The sequence below is a fragment of the Opisthocomus hoazin genome, chromosome 2 (genome assembly GCF_030867145.1).
Source record: "Opisthocomus hoazin isolate bOpiHoa1 chromosome 2, bOpiHoa1.hap1, whole genome shotgun sequence".
NCBI lineage: Eukaryota > Metazoa > Chordata > Aves > Opisthocomiformes > Opisthocomidae > Opisthocomus > Opisthocomus hoazin.
Window position 1 is genome coordinate 21,525,367 of NC_134415.1, and position 20,550 is coordinate 21,545,916.

At 46.9% G+C, this 20,550-nt stretch overlaps 1 long non-coding RNA gene across 1 annotated transcript; it reads left to right on the forward strand.

Annotated features, from left to right (window-relative positions):
* The first annotated feature begins 2,623 nt into the window (after positions 1 to 2,623).
* On the forward strand, positions 2,624 to 3,648 carry LOC142365205 (uncharacterized). The gene is made up of 2 exons (XR_012766398.1): positions 2,624 to 3,083; positions 3,210 to 3,648. It is a non-coding gene; the product is annotated as an uncharacterized LOC142365205 (long non-coding RNA).
* The last annotated feature ends 16,902 nt before the right edge of the window (positions 3,649 to 20,550 follow it).

Below are 20,550 nucleotides of genomic sequence, written 5' to 3' on the forward strand. Positions count from 1 at the left end.
GGCCCACTTCTTCTAGCACATCCCATATGACAGAGGTTTCTCAGCCCAAGAAGGAGCCCTGGTTTGGCTTCCCTGAATTATTCGGCAGCCCCCTGGAAACCTGTGGCAGGGAGAGAAGCCTGCTTTTCCTGACACCATCCAGCTGCCAAACCAGTACCCCCTCGCAGTGCTCCTGCAGCCCTGCCTGGCCCCAAGGCCATGGGACAGGGGTCCCGCGGGCAGCAGCCTGCCTCCGATTCACCCCCTGAGCAACACCTGCTGCAGCGAGAGCCGATGGGAGCAACTGGCGCAGGGTGGGAAGCAAATCTGTGACTGTGCCATCAGGAAGATAGAATATTTCAAGTTGGAAAGGACCTACAATGATCACCTGGTCCAACTGCCTGGCCAGACAAACTGCCTGACATACAAAATTTTAAGCAGTAGCCTCATTTTTTTATATTTCCTCACTTCTAAGTCTCAGAACTTGCAACCAAACCTACTCAAAGAGTAAATACGCATGTGTAATTTATTAGGTTATTTGCAGTCTTTCTTGCTGCTGGCGGCTGAACACGATGTCCTTGTATCCTGATACTTCTAAATAATTAAGGACATAGCAGAACTCTTCACCGAAAACTACTGCAGCCTTTTCCAGAACTGATTTCTAACCCTTCCCAGGACAGCTGCACAAGTTAATATAAAAAAAAAAAAAGATGCTGATGCCTATTTTGTAACCCGCCAGCTGCCTTCCAGGGCAGTGGCCTGCGCAGTCCCGGCAGGGAGGACAGAGCCTCAGCACCAGCCTGCCTGGAGGACCCCGCTCTGCTCGGTGCCAGCACCACCACTTCGGCTCGGGAAGGGCCATTCCCCAGCTCAGCCAGAAGGATGCCGGGACTCACCAGTGTGGCCACTGGGAGGAGGCGGGCGGTGCAATGGGGAGGCTCCTGCACCCCAGATTTGGGGTTAGACAAGGAAGGCACAGCATGGCAGAGCTGAAGGTGCCAACTGTCTCGGCCACCTCCACCCCTCTCATTAGTTTGGGCTATGCACGTTCCCCTCCGCTGTAGGCAACAGCGAAAGGTAAGGATGGGCCCCTGAGGGAAACAGCTAGCCGTGCTCAAAAGAGCAAGCTGGCGGGCGGCAGCTTCACTAAGCTGACTTACCAAAAAAACACCAGAAAGGGCCAGTAGCGAGACCCCAGTGTCAAAAACGCCCGCTCCCCCTCGAACAGTGCAACACACTTCTCTTGCTTGGTCGTTGGTCCTGTAGATCAGTCCATCACCTCCCTCTGCTTCAAACCAAACGTGCCAAGTAAATATGAAGACGATTAGAAATATTTCTTTTTTTTCCCCTAGAGCAAATTAGACAGCTGGAGGTTACATCGACAAGCCATTACCAGGCATAATGGAAAGCAGTTGGCTGCACACACAACCACGCAATGTTTCGCTGGGCTGATGCAGCAAAATCAAGGAACTTCTGCCTTTCACCCAGCTGCAAATGCCAAAGAGGCTCCCGAACGCCACCAATTTTACAGCAACTGTCACACCAGAAAAGCTGATCCTCCCAGACAGTGGAAATGCACAATTAGGTCACATTAAACATTGAGAAAATACCACAGCAGTTCCACATGCCAAATGAAAGTGAGTGACACTGGAAAACAGCTCCTAGCTGGCAAAAGCCATCCCAGCATCGGTGTGTAATTTTCTGCTAAGAGTTTACAGACAAAGTCCACGGGTGCAGAAGCATGAGCAATCGCCCAAGCAGAGGGAGTCACAATGTTTTCCCATGAGGCGATGAAGCAAAGCAGCCAAGCACCGAGCGCAGGCTGTCTCATTCCCCCTGGGAAGTCTCCGCTACCTCCGCATTCACGCCCTTCTCCTTCACTGCCGGTTTTGATGCGTCCCCCAGGTCCTTCAGGAGGGTTTCCTTTAGGGTCAGAGTGAACACACTGAAGCAGTGACGCTCGCCGCTGAAGCTTCGGAATTGGGTAGGATTTTTTTCTGCGTACAGCACCAAGCGTACTGACCAGAGCTCCTAGCCCTATCACAGTATGAAAAGCGTTTGCAATGTCTTTATCGTTGCACCCACGTGCTACAAAGCCTGCCCTCGGCGGGCGGTGGAGTAGCGAGAAAAGCACAGCCCACTCTGCTCACAGAAAGCCTCTTGTGTCCTGTCAGCATCGCCTCAGTACGCTCCGTCGACTTCAGCCTCGCAAAGCTGGAATGAAAGGCAGTCGTCGGCTTGGCTGTCGGCTCCGTCACAGGTAGCTGACACGCTGCGGCCTACCACTTGGTGCTCGCCGCAGAGCGATTGCGCTGAAGGACTTCTCCGCCGTTACCGTGCCAGTGGTTAATTAGTTAAGACATCAATAAAATAGCTCCATGCAGGACCTCAAAAAGAGCGCAATGCTGTATGGGGAGAGAACACACCCAAAATTACAAACTTCAACACTGTGGGAAGCGCTGGTCTGCGTATTTTACTCCCAAGTACCGCAGTGACCTGTGGGGCCCACTAAGTACAGAAACGTGTCCAGTTCCCGGGCGGGGAGAGCGCCGGGAGAGAGCGGGGACCGGCCCAGGCCGGAGCGGCCGCGCATGCCCCGCCGGAGCCCCGGCGGGGCATGCGCGGCCGCTCCGGCCTGGGCCGGTCCCCGCTGCCGGCCTGGGCCTGGTCCCCGGCCCTGTCCCTGTTCCCGGCCTGGGCCTGCTCCCTCTCGCGGCTGCTGGGCGCCGTGCCGTGAGGGCGCGGCCGGTGGCGGAGCCGCTGCCATGGGCGCTCTCCAGGCCGGGCAAACCGAAGCGTCCCCGCTGGTGTTGCCTCCCGGGCAAAGAGACGCGATGCTGTCCTCCGCTGTCGTCGCCCCCCCCTGCCCCCAGCTACGACAGATCAAGTGAGAGCTGACGGTTGGACTGTGACACCTTCCGTGAGGAGAGAGCCGGGGGGGGAAGCCCAGAAAATTCTGCCTCAAAGGAGATGCGAGACCGCATCAAAACCCACGCTTCGGAAAATCACTCGGGACAACTTCAAAGGCCGGTGCTAAGCTGGCGGGAGGCTTGCGACAGGGGAGCCCGACTACCTGACACCCGGCAAAAGCAGACAAACAGCAAGTGGGTAAATTCACTTCTCTCTGGTGTAACTTGCTCTGTTCTCGCTCACCATGCCATCTTCATGGCCGTAGCCGGCTCTGGGCTTTGTGCAGTACTTAGGTTTGTGTGTCCTGCCTTTCTGGTCAGGTCTCGTCTGCGGTGAGCGCTCTGATACGTTAGGAGAACGCGGCGAGTTCAGCCTGGAGTGCCTCCAGCCCACAGCCACCCAAGAAAATACAAGACTTCTTTGCTGTCCGTGCAGTTTTCTCAGATTGTTTGACAAAAGTTATTGGTGGCTATTTTTCTTTTAAGTGAAAGGAGTAGTGAGAAAATAACTTTGCAGCATATTGGGCTACCAGATTGTTCCGACATTGTACAGTGACAATAAAGCCTTTAGGATCCTTTGATTGACATACATAATGAATATAGCTGTCAAACTTTTGCGCAGCAAATTTATTTTGCATTGACAAGTTATTTCACCGGCCAGGGTTTTGCACAAAAAGAATAATTCACATTGTTGTGGTGCTGCTATTTACAGAGCCCAGAGGACAGTGGCTTCGCTACAATATAAATATTAATATCCACATTTCTTTTGAAATACATAATTCTGTATGCAACGTATACTGCGTGCACATCCTGTTACAGGGAAGGCGGCATTGTTCTGCAGAGAGAAGGGGGCCTGGAGCTGCTGGGGGTTGTTGTTCATTCCCTGATTCATTGTGTGGCCTTTGAGAAGGCACCCTGTCATTCTGCAGTTTAATGTTTCTCTCTGTAGGGTGGAGAACAAAGCCCCAACACAAACCACGCTCACTGTTACCAGTCAGAGTGGCAGGGGTCGCATGGACATGCAGGGCCAAGGGGCTCCGCTGAGCAGCCCTTGTGCGCACAGAGCCCAGGGGCACACTCAGCAGGGCTGTGCTTTTCTGCAACAGCTTCTTCCTCCAACCAAAGCGGTGGCAGGGTCAGTTTGGGCTACCTGGCACAGCAGCTGCTGTACTTTGGCTAGGAGCAATGATTTGCCATGGATAGACAGACGACTACACTGAAACCACTAACCTTGGAGAAAACAGGCAGAAAATGACCCAGCAGGCAAAGCAGAACATAAAGGAGGGAAAAAAGCGTATGAGCAAGGATGACTCGCACACTGCAATCGCTATGCCATCAAGACCATGAGCGGGTTACATATCTAAAGGTCGGAAATCACAAAGACGTGTCCTGCTCCCTGGGGAAAGGTAAGCAACTTCCGAAACTGTCTGTAGAAGCTATTATTAGCCCCGCACAAACCTTGAAGTACCCTGTGCCCAAAGCCACAGCATGCAAACACTATACATAAAAAGAGATATTCACAGCTCTGCAGCTAATAGAAGTGCTGGGCCCATGCTACAGGACCAGCATTATCTGAGAAAACTGCTGAGTAGCAAGAGAAGTTAGGGAGAGGACTTGCACAGCACAAGATAGAAAGGGCACTACAATCCAGTCTGGGGTGCTGAGCTCAGTCGGCACAGCATGTTTTTTAAAGTGTAACAGGTTTTGTTTGTTCAGTTATTAATTTATCCACGTTCATTTTAAAATACCAAGAAATTCTAGAGACGGGAACTTCACCTCTACCCCCAAAATAATAGTATTAGCTGTGACAAAGCCAACTTGGTAAGGAGTGCCAGAGCATTTCACAGTCAGTTCACGTACCAGAGAATTGTATGTACCCAGGAAGGAGAACAGGAGCTTTATGTCACTGTGCCTTGGGTCCTAGTAACAGAGGAAGGAGCCAGGGCAGAGGAGAAAAGAGGGAAGGAGCCTTGTTCTCCTTCACATCATAGCCCTGTAAGGCTTTAGCCCGAAAGATGTAACTATAGAGTGAAACGTCTGTGGAGGACACTCTGGTCTGGCACAGAGGGGTTCTGCATGTGTACTTCCAACCTGAGAAATGAGCACCAGGGGCGAAACACAGATGACTCCAGGTCAACCTCGAATACATAGCCATAGATTCCACATACAGATCCAGCCTTAAGCTCCAGAGTGATAAAGGTGGAAAGGAGGAGCCAGGATGGTTTAAAGGGCAGATTTAAGCAGTTCAAGGCAGCTGGAAGCAGCGCTGACATTTGTGGGCTGCTGCGTTCATTTATTTAAGATGAAGGTAACAACCTCACGGCACATTGGGCGCACAAGCAGAGGGATGTTCCTCGCTGGCTTCATGCTGACAGTTTCTTAAAAGCAACCCTTGTTGGTTGGAGTTGGTTTTCCAACCAGCAGTGCCACCTCCTCTTCCTCCCTCTCCAGTGTCAATGACAGAAAATGGCACGTTACTCAACTTTGCGAAATTTTAGCCCTGAGAATTAGATTCCAAGCAGTTTGGCATCTGCTTTAGCCAAAACAGTTCATCCATTTCCAGGAATATTATTAAGGGGAAAATATATTGCTTGGCACGCATTAAATAAATCCAGACAACCTTTTATATGAAATCTCTTGCTTCAGAAGGGGAATTTGAAATTTGGCAGAGAGGTGGCCTTTGTGGTAGAAATGTGTCTATCCATATTAAAATCTACCCAGCTGTGGCCAGATTGCAGTTAAGGGCTCAGCAAAGGCTTCTGAGAGCAGCAGTTACCTGCTATTCCTGTTGCGGGCAAGAGGTCCCTTGTCTCCTGCAGAGCCACAGGAACAGGGCTCGCTTTGAGCTGTGACGGAGGGGGTCGGACACAGACCTATCGCCGCAAGAGGTGCAACCGAAAACTAAGGAGCTCAGGAGCAAGGAAGAGCCCTAGCAAGATGAGGGATGGGCAGAGACCAAAAAAGAGAGATTTGTTTCAAAATGCACCTGCCTTTGGGAGCTAGCAGGGGTAGAAGAAAGGGGACGGAAGATGGAAAGGGACGGGGAATAGGACGGGCGAGGGATGGAGACCTGGACTTGCAGAGTGGAAGAGGAGGTGAGGCAGGTGAGAAAGGGGTTTGCTTTCTGCCAGCTGGCAGCAGCTTGTGCTCACCCGTAACCTCGGCCGGTAGTGCCCGCACAGCCCCTCCACGGCTGGAGGAAGGTGAGGAGCCAAGGGTGGGCGGTGGGCTGGAGAGACCAGCGTTTCCATCTGGCATCTCCATGCTTTTCGCATTGAAATTTGTCCAAATTTGGAAACAAGCCCAAACTTCTGCAACAATTTTTTAGCTGATAAGAGTTGAGGAAACACCGGCTCTCGCTCCTTGTGAAACAACTGCGTTCGCCCACCCTCAGAGTGCCAAGAAGAGCAGCAGCTGCCAGTGGTGGCTGGAAGATGCCCAGAGCCCCTGCCCCACCACCCAGGCACTGCCGCTCCTCGGCTGGCTGGCCCCCACCACAGCCCAAGTCGATACATGGCAGCCCCGTCTGCCACGCAGCCCCACAAGCGCTGAGCAGGCAAGGGGATGCTGCAGAAAAACTGCAACCAAATAAATCAGGGCAATTACAACACATAGAGACACAGCTGGAAGAATTAATGTCATGCAGACAATCTCATCGCTGACATCTCCTCATAACGAAGGCTTGAATGTGCCATCGCAGTAAAACTCTCTAAATGACCCCGGTATAGCGAGAGCTTCTGGAAGAAATACTAATGCAGACCGTCATTCCGCAAGCAGTTTCACGTACCCAGACCCTTGCATTCAGATGGCATCTCACTGCCGCTGCTGCAAAATCAAGGCCATTCACTTTAAAAGCACAGACAAGAACATCTGTTCAAACTGATGCAGTGGTAACTGTATTAGTTAATTGTCCAGACAACTCTTCTTATATCACAGCTTGAGGACTGGCAGATAAATGCTCTTGCATTTAAAAGGGAGAAATCAGTATTTGCGTTATATCCGTGGCATGAATGGGACTGATGGTCTATGAGAAGGTGGGCTCACAGGGCTCCCATTCATCTCTTACAAATAGGGGTTAAGAGGATTTACAGACTTACAACGAAAGCACTCACCCGCTTGATAATGTGGCAGCATTTCAGTAATTCTTCAGTCTTGGCTCATGGAGAAAGGACAAAGCCAATCAACCTCCATCCCAGTAAGTGTCTTAAGTAGAGTTTATCCAGACCGAGCTGTTCCTTCGTCACCACCCCCAGGGATTTACAGCCCAGCACACCAAGGCCACGGTTCTAAGGCAAGCAGAAAGACCTGTGGAGGAAATCACCCCACCTTTCACAGAAGGGTATCTTTTCTGTGATCTTTGGCAGATTACGCAGTCCTTTTCTGTGGGACTTCAGAAGTCTTTTTCCATGTATGGAGAGCTGGCGTGTCAGCATCACCCTCGAGAGCGGCTTCAGTTCATTAACTGCTGCTAAGAAAAGGATCACCACTCCTTTTACCAAAAACCTCACGAGTAGGCTATGAAGGACGAATTAAAGGAAAAGTTAACATACCTCTTCACTTCTTTCCACAGTACACATACACCATTCCCTTTCCTCACCCCCAAAGCAGGAGCAACACCAGAATTTATATATATATATTTTTTTATATATATAGATATATATTTATACGTACCTGTTTCAATATATAAATGTTCTGGAAGTGTAAGGTCTGGATAAAGCACAGCAGTGAACAGAGGGCCTTGGCGGTGCTTTTGTTCCTGTGGGAGAGGGGAGCCATTCCTTCCGCTGAAGGCCAAGGCTCCATACAGTCTGCAAAAGGCACTCGACAAACGTTTTTGCTTTGCCAGACTCGAGTGCTTGGTTAATGATTCACCCTACACAACTAGGCAGGGAATTAAGGCAAAGAATAAGAGAGTTTGTTCTCCTTCCACGTACTGGTTGCATTAAGGAGAAAGAGCTCCATGTGGAGCAGAGCAAAAGAGAAAATTCATACCCTAATGTGCTGCAGTAAACTCTTCCCAGCAGCATGAGCTGGGTTTATGTAACAAACAACAGCTATGGCCGGACCTAAAGAGTCAGTGCAGAAACATAGAATCATAGAATGGTTTGGCTTGGAAGGGACCTTGAAGATCATCTGGTTCCAACCCCCCTGCCATGAGCAGGGACATCTTCCACTAGACCAGGTTGCTCAGAGCTCCATCCACCTGGCCTTGAACACTGCCAGGGAGGGGGCATCCATAGCTTCTCTGGGCAATCTGTGCCAGTGTTTCACCACCCTCATGGTGAAGAATTTCTTCCTAATATCTAATCTAAATCTGCCCTCTTTTAGTTTAGAGCCATTCCCTTGTCCTATCACTACACACCCTTGTGAAAAGTCCCTCTCCATCCTTCCTGTAGGCCCCTTCAGGTACTGGCAGGCTGCTATAAGATCACCCCGGAGTCTTCTCCAGGCTGAACAGCCCCAACTCTCTTAGCCTGTCCTCACAGGAGAGGTGTTCCATCCCTCTGATCATCTCTGTGGGCCTCATCTGGACCTGCTCCAACACATCCATGGACTTTGTGTTGTATTTTTCATTAGCAGAACTCAGATCCTTTGGCACAGTCATTGCCTCCCAAATGGGGAAACTGAGGCACGGAAAGCACACTTGGGTGACTTCCCAACGGGCAACTGAAGAGCCACAGACACAGCTGAGATCTCACCCAGCCCCAGGCTTGGAGTGGCTGCAAAATCCGTTTTTCCTCTTCTGCCTCTGAAAACCATCTGCACAGTTAAGAAAACGTGGCTAGCCATTTTACAGGGGATTTCAAGAAAATGACGTGCCTGTTGTTTACATGTTTTTGCCCATGAGACAACTTTGATATGCCTTGTGAAACACATGCTTTCACAGAAATCCGAGGAGGAAAGCCACATAACCAAAATTCAGTAAAACATCTTGCTGTTTGGAGCAGACAACTTTAACAAGACTGTTGTAATGGGAAGAGGATTTGGTAGATATTTTAGTGTTGACAGCAGTTTTTGCTAGACAGAATTTTGTGATATCATTCATCGTATAGATTGCTAACCTGCAAAAACCCCATCATTTCAGACCCAAAGACCATACTAATGGTACAGAAGTGCTGCGATTTCCATGTGCAGTTTGGGAGACTGTGGCACGAGCTCAGGCCAGTTCAAAGTGTAAGGTCCACTTAATTCTTCCAGGCCCCACACACCACGCCACTTGGCTGTTTGAAGGACATCTTGAGCTATTACAATGCTTCCACAAAGGACTGCACAGAATGACTATGCTCTCCTTCACTTTTAAGAGCTGCATAAGCAGATAAGTGATTCCATGCTCAATAGCTAAAATTAAAATTCCCTCTGCCTGTAGCCTTCTGCAAGAATGTGGCTATTCTGCTAGAGAAACCACATCCTGCTCTGCACCGTATGTGGATGGCTCTGTGTCAAAAGAGAGAAGCCAAGTTCAGCAACCTTCCAGGGCTGCAGCTGAACTTCCGAGAGTCCACAGCAAATATTTCTTTGCAGTCCCAACAACTGGCTCAGATCTGATGAGCTATAAAATTTCACATCACGCAGGAAAATGTATGGGACTGGCTTTTTAATCAAAGCAGATGCAGGGGTGCACTTATGGGCCAAATGTACTCAGCATCGCCTAGGAAAAAAATACTCCCCCACTCAGAGCTTCTGTCCAGATGGACTACGATTGTCCGTGTCTTCCCAGGACTTCCGTGTGTCCAGCAGTGGTTGGAACCACCATGCAGTAAATCCACTCGGGCTTACCAGAAGACTGGTATTCCAAGGCACGCATACGCTGCAGTGCACATACCCCGCCTCCATGGAGGATATTGGAACACTTTTGGAAAGACTAACTCCACACACTGTTCAAAGCTGCGTGGCAGATTCAAGTAAGTCTGATCCTGCTGGAAAACAGGTCCTGCTGAGTAGGTACAACTCACACACATACAGACAAGGACTTGCCAAAGAATCAGATAACCCACATAGCACTTGGGCTCTGTTCCCTGCTTAGGCAAGGGAGATTTGACATTTCTTGGACAAAGTCCTGTAACTGCAAATTCAAATAGATATTAGTACAGACAGGAGCAGCACTATAGAGTCCATTTTCAGACCTGACTGCTTGAGATAGCTTCAAACAGCTCTTTCCCCACCTCCTACATTCCTCAGCACATAAGAAAATCACTGAAGCGCCTGACATCTGCCTTCGGCCAGTCGGTTTGCACGGAGATAGCGCTTTGCAATCGAGCATCTCCCAGAGCTCCAGCAATTGGCCTCCAGCGTTGCTGGCGCGGATGAGCAGCAGGGCAGACAGTCGTGTCGGCTCTGCAGTGACTGATCACCTGGGTCCGACCACGCTTCACTTGGAGGAAGTCTCACGGATATTTTGACTTGAAGGTGAGCTTCATCCCACCTGATGAGGCCAGCATCAGACCGAGGGTCAGGCTCAGCTCCAAAGCCTGTGCAAACATCTGCTGGGAACCAGGCCAATGGGATTTTGCTGTAGAAAAGAAGTCTGATTTTGAGGCCTGCCCTAGCTATCAGTAGGGGAGAGAGCCTTCAACACACAGGCTGAGGCATCATGTCACAAGCAGTCTCAGGCAAACGTGCCTCTTTATGGTGGCAAGTTAAAGGTGCTATGACTCAGGTGCCTGAACAGGGATCTCTAATAATACCTTCCAACTACACGTAATATGTAAATTCGCTGTGTGGGCAGGAAGTGTATGAAATAAGGAGGCATTTATTATAATTATTTTAAAAGAACTTCAATATTTAAGTGTTTAAACTTTATTTACAGCACAGCAATAGCTGCTGGGAAGAGAGCTGGAAGTGGATAACCTTCTTTTGCCCAGCTTTCTTACTGGCCACTTTGCAACATGAGGTGAACTCTACTTTTCTGCCTCAGTTTCTTTACTTTTGCAGCCACACCACGCAATACTTCGCTGTTCAATCAACTCTTTTGAGTTCTACTTATGGAAAGGAATTTCTAAAATCTGGTGAGATTTGTAACAGTATAATACAAGGGCGTTTAAACTGTGGCTGCTTCTGACAAAGTGGACAAAATTCCTGTATTTCTCAGTTGGTGTTTATAGCAAATTAACCCACTAGGAAAAATGCTGAAGTGACAGCAGCAAGGAGCAGAGCCGAGAGGTAGAGCAGCTCGTAACTCTGCACAAAGCAGGTGCGCAGCAGAGGTGGGGATGGTCCCTGGCCCTGCATCTGCCCTCAGGAGAGGGTCCAGGGTGATGCTGGTGACTCCCACAATGGCCCACACGCGATGGGAGCATTTGTCCGCTGTGCTGCGGGGCAAGGTCACAGCACGTGCCCAATGCTGGCCGAGCCGCAGCTCCTCGGGGACAGCCCGCTCCTCCATCCCCAGCTCCGGCTTGGGAGCATGCAACGTGGGACATGGCTGCGCAGACTCCAGGAGATCCATCTAAAATGGCCACAACATAGCTGCCTGACCAGAAGAGGACTGCCTGATAACAGAGCAGAAGATATTCAGGAGAATTTCAGAACCATCTCTTTTAAGAGGGATTTGAACTTAAGGGATGTTTTTGGACAGTGACTCATGGTGCCCAGTGCACAGCTGGAGCAGGGCTGAACATACAATTACAGTTATTAAAGTCAGTCAGCTATAAACAACCACCGCTTCAAAGTGGGATCTGAGAAACCACAATTATTTCCCGCTCAAACCGTGGAAGAAAAGTGTGGTATTTTTTGGTACTAGCATGCAGCAGTGTTTGCAACAGCTGTACATGTTCAACTGAAAGGGAAACGATGTGTTCTGACAAATTTAGTTTCTGATATTAGATGTCTGGTCAGTACAAGAAGATCCACCAGCCATGAAACATATGCATTGCAGATGCAGCTTTCAGTCCCTCGCTGTCAGGGCAGGCTTTGGACCAGCGATGTAGTCACAACTATGGTAAAGTACTGTTTAGCAAACCCTCCTGTCATTTGTCCCCTCCTTCCTAATTTACAGAAAGAACAAAACTTACTGATAGATTTAAAACTTTCTAAAGAACAAAATAAATCCATAAAAGTTGGCGACAGCAAAAAATTCGAGGAAAACAACTGTTGAAGTCAACTCTCAAATCAAGCAGACAGAACCTTTGTCAGCAACCGTGGCGTCAGACTCCCAAGATGTGGAGACAAGCAAAGACAAGCAAACAGTCTTGTGCTCGGCTCGTTTCCAGACATACCTCTGGGGAGCTCCTTGGATGGGGCCAGCATGCAATCTTCATGGCAGGATGACCACTCAGAGGCTTTCCAGCAAGCATACTGCAGAGAAAAAAGCTGTCCTGTACCAACCACATGGACCAGATGGAACTATCAGTCCAGAGAAGACATCAAGGGAGAAGATTAAGAGCAAGGAGCAATTGCATCCAATATGCTTGGGCCAGCTAAGCTGCCATGCTCCTTGTCCAGTTGGTAACAGCCCCAACACTTTGGGTTTTAGGAGTTTTAAACAGTCAGTTAAACCGAGGTGGGGCAGGAAGGAGTAATCTGAAATAACAGTTGTGCATTTATGATGCTCTCCAGTTTCCTCTGATAGCAAAATGATCTCTTTTGGAGGGCTTACTATTGCTTCTACTAGCTCAAAAACCCGGCTAGGTACAACAGCTACTAAGCTGGGACTTTTTCCTCCCATCAGATTTTCCCAGAATGTGATTTTTGCCTTGCTGGAATCACACACTGGACAGGCAAAGAAAACTTGAAGCTCTGAGACAGGCAGAGCGGGTTCCTCAGGGTCTCTGAGCATCATCGTTACAGACTGACTTTGCCGGAGCAATACACTCTGCGCCCGCTCGGCAGTCCCCCACTTCTGTTAAGGATTCTCAAAGAAGCTCGGGTGCGTGGGGATTTGAATTGTCTCTGAATTTAGAGAAAAACGGTTGTCAGCATTCAGCCACCGTTACAAGGACAACAGTGTTCCTACAACAGCACTACAGCTCTGCTTATCGCCACATTTCACTTAGCAGAATATTTTCTCCTTTACCTCAAATCATTCAGCACACCTCTAAGAGGACCTTCTAGTTTAACCAGCCAGATTCTGCTCTTTAAGGTATCAAGCCTGGAGAAGAATATAATTTTTATGTGATGAATTCAGTATTTTCAGGCATCCCTGGCTTCAGGATAGACTTGAAAAATCTGTGAGGAATGAAGACTGCTTGAAAAAATATTTTTAAGCCCTCAAACCTGAAACACACAAGACTGGGCCTTTGTGTACTCAGAAGTAATCAAGGTTAGATCGGTCTGATTTCCTTCATTATCACAAACAAAACTCAATGTAAAAATGACACATTTACACTATTATCTCTAGCTCTGATAACAGAAAGATTGTGTGGCTAATTGATTTTTTCCTTTACTGTTTACAATACAAGACACTACAGCGCTCTCTCTTGTTTTAATGTGTCTCTCTACAGATTAAACTTTTCAGGTGTTGCCGCTAAGGGACATTACCTTTTCACATGATGAACAGGATTTACAAATAGGAGATTTCATCCCAAAATGAGTCCCATTATGAATGGAAATATGGGTACATCCCAGTTTGCAGTGCAAATCTCTAATGTCACAGCTACTAACCTATGATTTAAAAAACCCACAATTTGTGAAGGTTTTCTCCTCTGTATCCATTTAACATTTTTAGGATAGGTGAATTTTACATAAATCTTAACTAAATAGATATTAAAAAAAAATCCCAGCAAGCATCATCACCAGAACAGCAGGTCTAGTCTGTTTAGATTTCAACAGTCGCTATATGAAAGAAAAGGCAGTCAATTACTTACACTGTTTTGTCTCCATGCCAGCTTCAAAGAAGTTTCTGAGTTTGTTTTTAAGTCTGTCGACATTTTTAGTCATAATTTTACATTCAAAGCACAGAGACACATAGGACCTCATTCAAGGGATAACAGGTGTGAGTTACCGTGCTTCATGTTTCCCTGACCTGTTTTAATCATCTTTGGGAGGGTGAAGACCCTTTCTGTTGCATGAGTGGTTGCTGGGATCATGATCAAAACTGTTTGAGGTGAGGGAGAAACTTATACAGCTAACAGTTACCTACAGTGTCTCCCAAAGCCCATTTCATTTGTTGGGAGATGGTAGGCTGAACCTTCAGCCATCTCAACTCCGTAACAATACGAGTTGAGCGTAAGGCCTTTGCTGTGGCCACGTGTACTGCTTTTGACAAGCATGTTCCAGGATTACCATGTGTGTTATCCCAAAAAAAGATTGTTTGACTGTAAATACCAACAGAAGACCTGGGAGCAACAGGGAATGCCGGAGAGAAAGCCCAGCCAATTTGCTGAGGATGAAGAGCGAGCTGAGTCAGCCCACAATGTGGTAACCTAACAGAGGGTGGGTACACAAGCAGTGTAACAGGCCACCAAATAGCACTGGGTCCCAAGCCAGATGTGGTAAGCAAGGAATAATGGAGGCCCAGGCTTTCCTCCAGCAAACGCACAAGAAATCTCTTATTTGGACAAGCAACTTCATGCTAAGAGGGAACAAAGCACAACCGTGTTCCTGAAGGACTGTGGCCTCACTGAGAGTGTCCGGGACAGCACATCCATGCTGCGAGACATTTTGAGGAAAGAAGTGAGCATGCACCCTCCCCACACCACGGCTTCCATGCAGACAACTACAGACACGCAGCTCCAAAGCTGCAATCCTCTGACAGGCTGGCTGGCTGACGGGGGAGCTACGGCTGTGAGCCAGAGGGTAACCCATGAACACCTCACAGCCCCATGCAGGTAGGCAGTGCTGCCTCACCCAGTCCACCATTTCTGAGCATAGCTACTCAAGTTCCCCAAATAAATCAAAACACCCCCTCAAAGCTTTCCCTTAACTCTCCATTGTAAACTCATACTAGTTTCTCATCTCAAAGAACAGGATTTAATCCCTGTAGAATAAACCAACCAAATCAAGACAATACACATAAATAATTAAAACCTGCAGCTTCAAATTCCCTATTTCTAGACCTAAAAGCTACCCTACAGTAAATTGCCATCGACATGCCGAACCAGGTGTGGTTGGCACTTGCAGAATCTCATACAACTCAGCAGGAATCCCAGTCCCATCATTTTTCCCCCCCAGGTTCCAATACCTGTCAACCCATCACGCACACACTGAGCTCATAGTCTGACTTTCGCCTAATGTGTATGCTGGCCAACAACAACTGCACAGCAAGCTGTGAGAGAAGGAGAAGCTGGAGATAGATATACATATATATATATATATATATGCACAAGCACATTAGATAAGTTGTAGAACAAAGGTGCAGCTTTAGAAGGTCATTCTGCACATGAAAGTGTTGTAAGAAAGATTTAGACTTCTTTTGCGTAGTTACTGATTAGTTCAAAAAGTTTAAATGGAGGCATTTGCTTAAAGCTTTCCAGCCTTTTTCTGATCCATACAAAGATACTAGTTTGGTACAGAAAAGCATCCTCTCAAGTATGATTTCAGTAAGCTTAAAATTTTTCTGAAGAAGTAAAATAGATTTGTTAAGGCAAATATTCACTACACCCAAGCTGAAACATATCAGAGTACTCCTGCAGCCATGCACACAGTGCCCAGCAGCATGCACTTTGCTTACCTTGTGTCTGGAGCAGACGTAGTGTGTATATTTCCCCTTCATTAAAGTCACTGCGATTAAATGAATTTGCAGAACAGGTCACAGAAGTGTCATTTTCCCGGGAGCAACATCCATTTCCACAGACTGTTCCTTGGTAGACAGCCCTGCTACCCCCTGAACCTGAGCAAACAATGTGGTGAAGAATTTCACAGTCCTTCGGAGAGCGGTGAGCAGGGGACCGTTCTGCTGAAACCACACCGTACCTGGAAAGCCCTGCATCGGCACGCTCCTCGGTAAAGATGCAACCACAGTTCCAAGCAGCTGCTTTCCTCACCGGTCTATCCGAGTTGTCCAAGCTTTAGTGGATGGTATTTTAACCATGTTTAATATTTCCATCTTCTCACTTTCATTATGGCTGGTGTCATAACCAGCTCTTTGGTAACACAACCTTTAGATGAAATAGCTGAGCCCCAGACTTCTGTTGTGGAAGGTCCTCCCAACCAGTTTCACGGTGTTAAAACAGAAAACCAAGAGGTTCCTCAATACCCAAGATACAACAGGATGATTCACATCTACAGCTTTGGACAAACAGAGTAATTAGCACAAACAAAACTCACCTCAGATAGAAAAATAAAGCAAATCCAAAAGGTAGTTTTGTCAAGACAGAGACAGTATGGGGAGGGTCAGCTGTGAGGGCATGTATCGTTCACCCTTTTCATCGATTTGACAGCCATCATAGCAGTTGCCATGGGCTCAAGGATCTGATCTTCACAGGTGTCTAAACCAGTTTAAATAGCCCCTAAGGAGACAGATTTTAAAATAACATAGGGAGAGGAAAATTAAAAGAGAATGAAAGGAAGTGTTTCTAAATCCTTAGAGTTTTAATCATTGCAGGATGAACGAGAAAGATAGTGTTTGAGTAGCAAAGAGGGCTGTAGACAAACTTTTAAATAAGAAGCTCAGACACCAAGCAGCATGCCAGAACAGAAAGGGAGGAACATGTCCCTGGGGAAGAGAGATGACTAAACTCCAAGCAGAGAATCTAATTACTTGGCTTTGGCATTCATTCCTACTGTTAATTAGGGTATCTGCCAACAGAAAAGCAAAGCCATGACATAACAGTGAGGATCGTACGACTCACGAACTGAGGGCAACAAATGGAGCTTTGAGTGGAGATGTTGATTTAAAAACCTATGAGTAGATCTGAAATATAACGTCAGTCAGTGCCTACTTGATCAATGTTACTGATTAGTAAATTGCTTCATTATTTTTGACAAAACTTGCTGTAGCAAAATAAAGAAATTATAAGCTATTACTGACTCAATTTACAACGGACATGATGAGACTAGACATCACCTTGAGAAAACCAAGAGGAGCCCTTTGAAATGACCTGAAGGGGACAATAACACTGCAGAAATTCTCCTTATGCAAAACCAAAGGCAGCTCACAGCTCAGAGTGCAAGTTGCTCATGATGTGGGTGCAGAGATATTACCTCTGTGCTCTAGAAAAGGCAGCCTGAGCACAGCCCTGTTCAACTACACTTAACCAAGGCAGCTGGGCAGAATCTCTGCACATGACAAGGGGGGTGCCAGAACTGGCTCCGTTAGGACATAGGGATTTGGTCCACAGGCTCACTCACGCAGGAGCCCGGTCAGATTTTGTCCTGTGAAGCTGAGATTTCTGGCTACAGGAGGGTAGTAAAAGCTCTCTAACTACAGTGGATGAAAAGCAGGATTGGCCACTAGATCCATTCTCCATCTGGTCTGAGGTCGAAATCAGCCCTTGAGCCTGGCTCTCGGTTTCCACCTACAATGGGTCTCCCCAAGAAGCATAGGGAGGTTGAGCCCCATTCAAAGCCTCAGACCACTCAGGCTGTTTCATGGAGTGGCATGGGTCCTGACAGCCGTGCAAAGATTAGAAACATGACTTCCGTTAAAGTATGTAAACTGCCAGAAACCAGGACCTCGGGCAAACTCTGGATGGCACCAGCATCTACGAAGTACGTTAAGTGATGACCTGCTGGAAAGTGACTTCGAAGGCATCTACCAAGAGCCGCAAAGGTGTGTTTCAGGGCACTGGTCAATTTCTCTGGGCAACTGTATCTCTGGAGCTGGTGCCAGGCTTAAATTCCTGCCAGAGATCCCAAACAACAGAGAAATTCAGGGGGTCTTACAGTGATACAGATGCCAGTCTTGGAAATGGTTCTTTTGAAGTTTGCGCTGGAATTATTTACAAGTACTGTTTCCCTTCTATTTCCTTCCCCTCCAACGGAAAAGCATCTAGTTGAGGTGACCCAGCATAAGGATTAAGATGCCTTTAAGTACAGAATCAAGATGAAGCTAAAGTTTTCTAGAAAAAAAATAGCTGAAGCTGTTGATGCTTCTTGCAAACTCTTGGCTTAAAATCCCTGCTCACAGAATGCTTCCCACTGGCTTTTTCCTGAACAGCATAAATGCTGGCAGCACTCATCTGATGGTCAGCGATGACTCCAGCACATCTGGAACAGCTTAAAGCCACAGCCTTCATGCAAAGCCATGCCCACAAAGACAAGAAAGCAAATTTTCAGTTAAAAAGAAGAGTTTGATTGCTCTGACTCAGCCAGATAGTTAGAGGAGCAAAGGGTGAAAGCGTCCTCCAACCAAGAGTATGCAAAACGTGTGCTGCACTGGGGAGCAGGGAAGGAGAGCACCCTTACGAACACTGCTAGGGCAGAAAAGTATCTGGCTTAAGGATCAGGCATCCGCACATCTGCAGTATGAATGGTCATACACGCAATTGCTTGAAGGAAAAGCCTGGCTTTTTTCTTCTTGGCACATAATGAAACTGAAGATAAACAGTGTATAAATAAAACAGAGTGCTTCTGCAGTACAGAATGATAACAATCTCAGCAATTCGTCGGCTCCTGCCAGGAAATTCTCCTCACATGCTGCTTGCAGGTTATCAGCTTTATCAGATTGGACACAAAAAATAAAATGACGGACGCAAGGAGGCAAATACAATGTCTCCACAGCAGACCTTGTGAGGAGAAAATAACAGTGTTCATGGGGAAAGCCCAAACTGTGGCTTGACAAATGGCTGAGTTAGGAAATAAAGGGCATATGACACTCAGTACTCCACGTACCTGTGCATCTTGTATATCATGTCCACAGCAGCCAGTTATCACCTGAGCAAAGCCACTGAATTACTGAGAGTGGACATATACCTACCTCGAGTCTACTGCTCGGTGAAGGAAGGGTATCAGACCTTCCCAAATAACACAGACTAGTTCTTCTATTACGCTGCTAATCACTAGATTGCAAGGATATCACAAACAGATTGAGTATTATCATTCTCCTTTCACTAAAGCGAAACCCAAGATAGTGAGCAGCAATGTGTCCAACTTACCCCACCATCTAGCAAGTCTGATTCCAAGCAGCTCTTTGTGACCTTCTTACAGAGTCTGTTTCCCACTCTTAGAACTGAGAAGAATTTAAATTCCTCCTAACCTAACAGATGTGAGCTACAACTAAAACTATTCTGAAGATTAGAGACCCTGTAAATGACACTTTTTATTCATTTCCATAAGTTTTAAGTAGAGACTAAGAAAGCCCTACTGAAGGTTTACAGCCTTGACTTCCCAGATGTCACAGGACACCTGATGGGAGAGCGAAGTAAGAACTCTTGCAAGCAGGTCATGCCAGCGCTAGTTACCCACGCCTGAGCTACCCCATTGACTGGTGGGAAGGTCAGACAGAGCCATCCTAATGCTCCTCACACCACCAGCTGCTTCAGAGGTGAAGTGGCACCATGAACCCTTCTTACAAATGCATTTGTCCAGGTCCTCTGGGTTCAGCGATGGTAATGTTGCTTCAGGAATCTCTGGTTGGTGTTGCTTCTCAGCATTTGACCTGGGTGACCAACTAAATGCTTACAGGGTCCATTAGAAGCCCAAGAAACACCGCTACAGGTGCAGCCAGACACGTTCATTCTAAGGCCTCTCCTGTATTTATTCTATATACCTCTATATTCCATTTCAGATACCTACATACTTTTGACATCCTGCAAAGTCACAACACAAACAGCTCTGACAGACTCCTAAATTTCTGTCCGTTAGGGAAAGTGACACAGAATTGACTGATTCTAGAAGTCTTAGCTTCAGATCACCTGGTATTTCAAAACCCTTTTGAAATATTATTGTGCCAGCATCTTCCTTACCTAAAGATTCAAAATACTTCATCATGTATTATGAGTGCTGATCTCTGCCATAAGTTTAACAGTATTCAAGCTTCATATTTCAAACACGCCATTATAAGATGTAAGTTAACTTCCATAACTTTCATTTATTAATCAATTATGCATTTACTTTAGCAGAGTTTAAGGCAATTAACCTTCTGCATGTTTCAATGAAGCTAAAACCATAAAGGTAATCTCAATATAAAACAGCCAAAACCCCACAATTTTGTTTTCATTGGTTTATTTTCTGTTAGTTCACTAGTGATGAGACATAAAGGCTCCAAAGGAGCCTAGACTAAACGTATTCTTAGGATCAACACTCTAAAAAAGAAAATTACAATTAACAAATAAAGAAGGCTGAAATAGTTCAGCAGAACCCCACAATACTTTTTCAGCATGTCACATGGCCGTTGTTGGCCCAGCTGTACCTCCTCACCAGCAGCATTTTGCTCAGTTTCCACAGTCTCTAGAGCTTCCACAAAGGTGTTGTAGGAGTAGCTCCCATAGGGCACAAAGGAGAAACTCTCCCCGATTACACAACAGCTACATCTGTTCCTTGGTTTGTGCTCATGGGGCACGTGCTCTAGAATAGAGACATTAATATCACAAAAATGTGTACTCAGCCCACAACTGGGGAGAAAACACCTTGAGATTTAAGTGAAAACTTGCTAAATTAAGAGCTAGCTGGAATTTCAGAGTGTGATAAAACTTCTAAAGATGATAATTGTCAGCCTCTGGATCTCTTCACTCAAGTATTTTAGATGCAACAGAAATGGACTGGAATAAGCACGAGTTACTGATTATTTTGATCTAACAACTACTTATCCCTTTGACATGTACGACAACTTAATGTTTATAAAAAT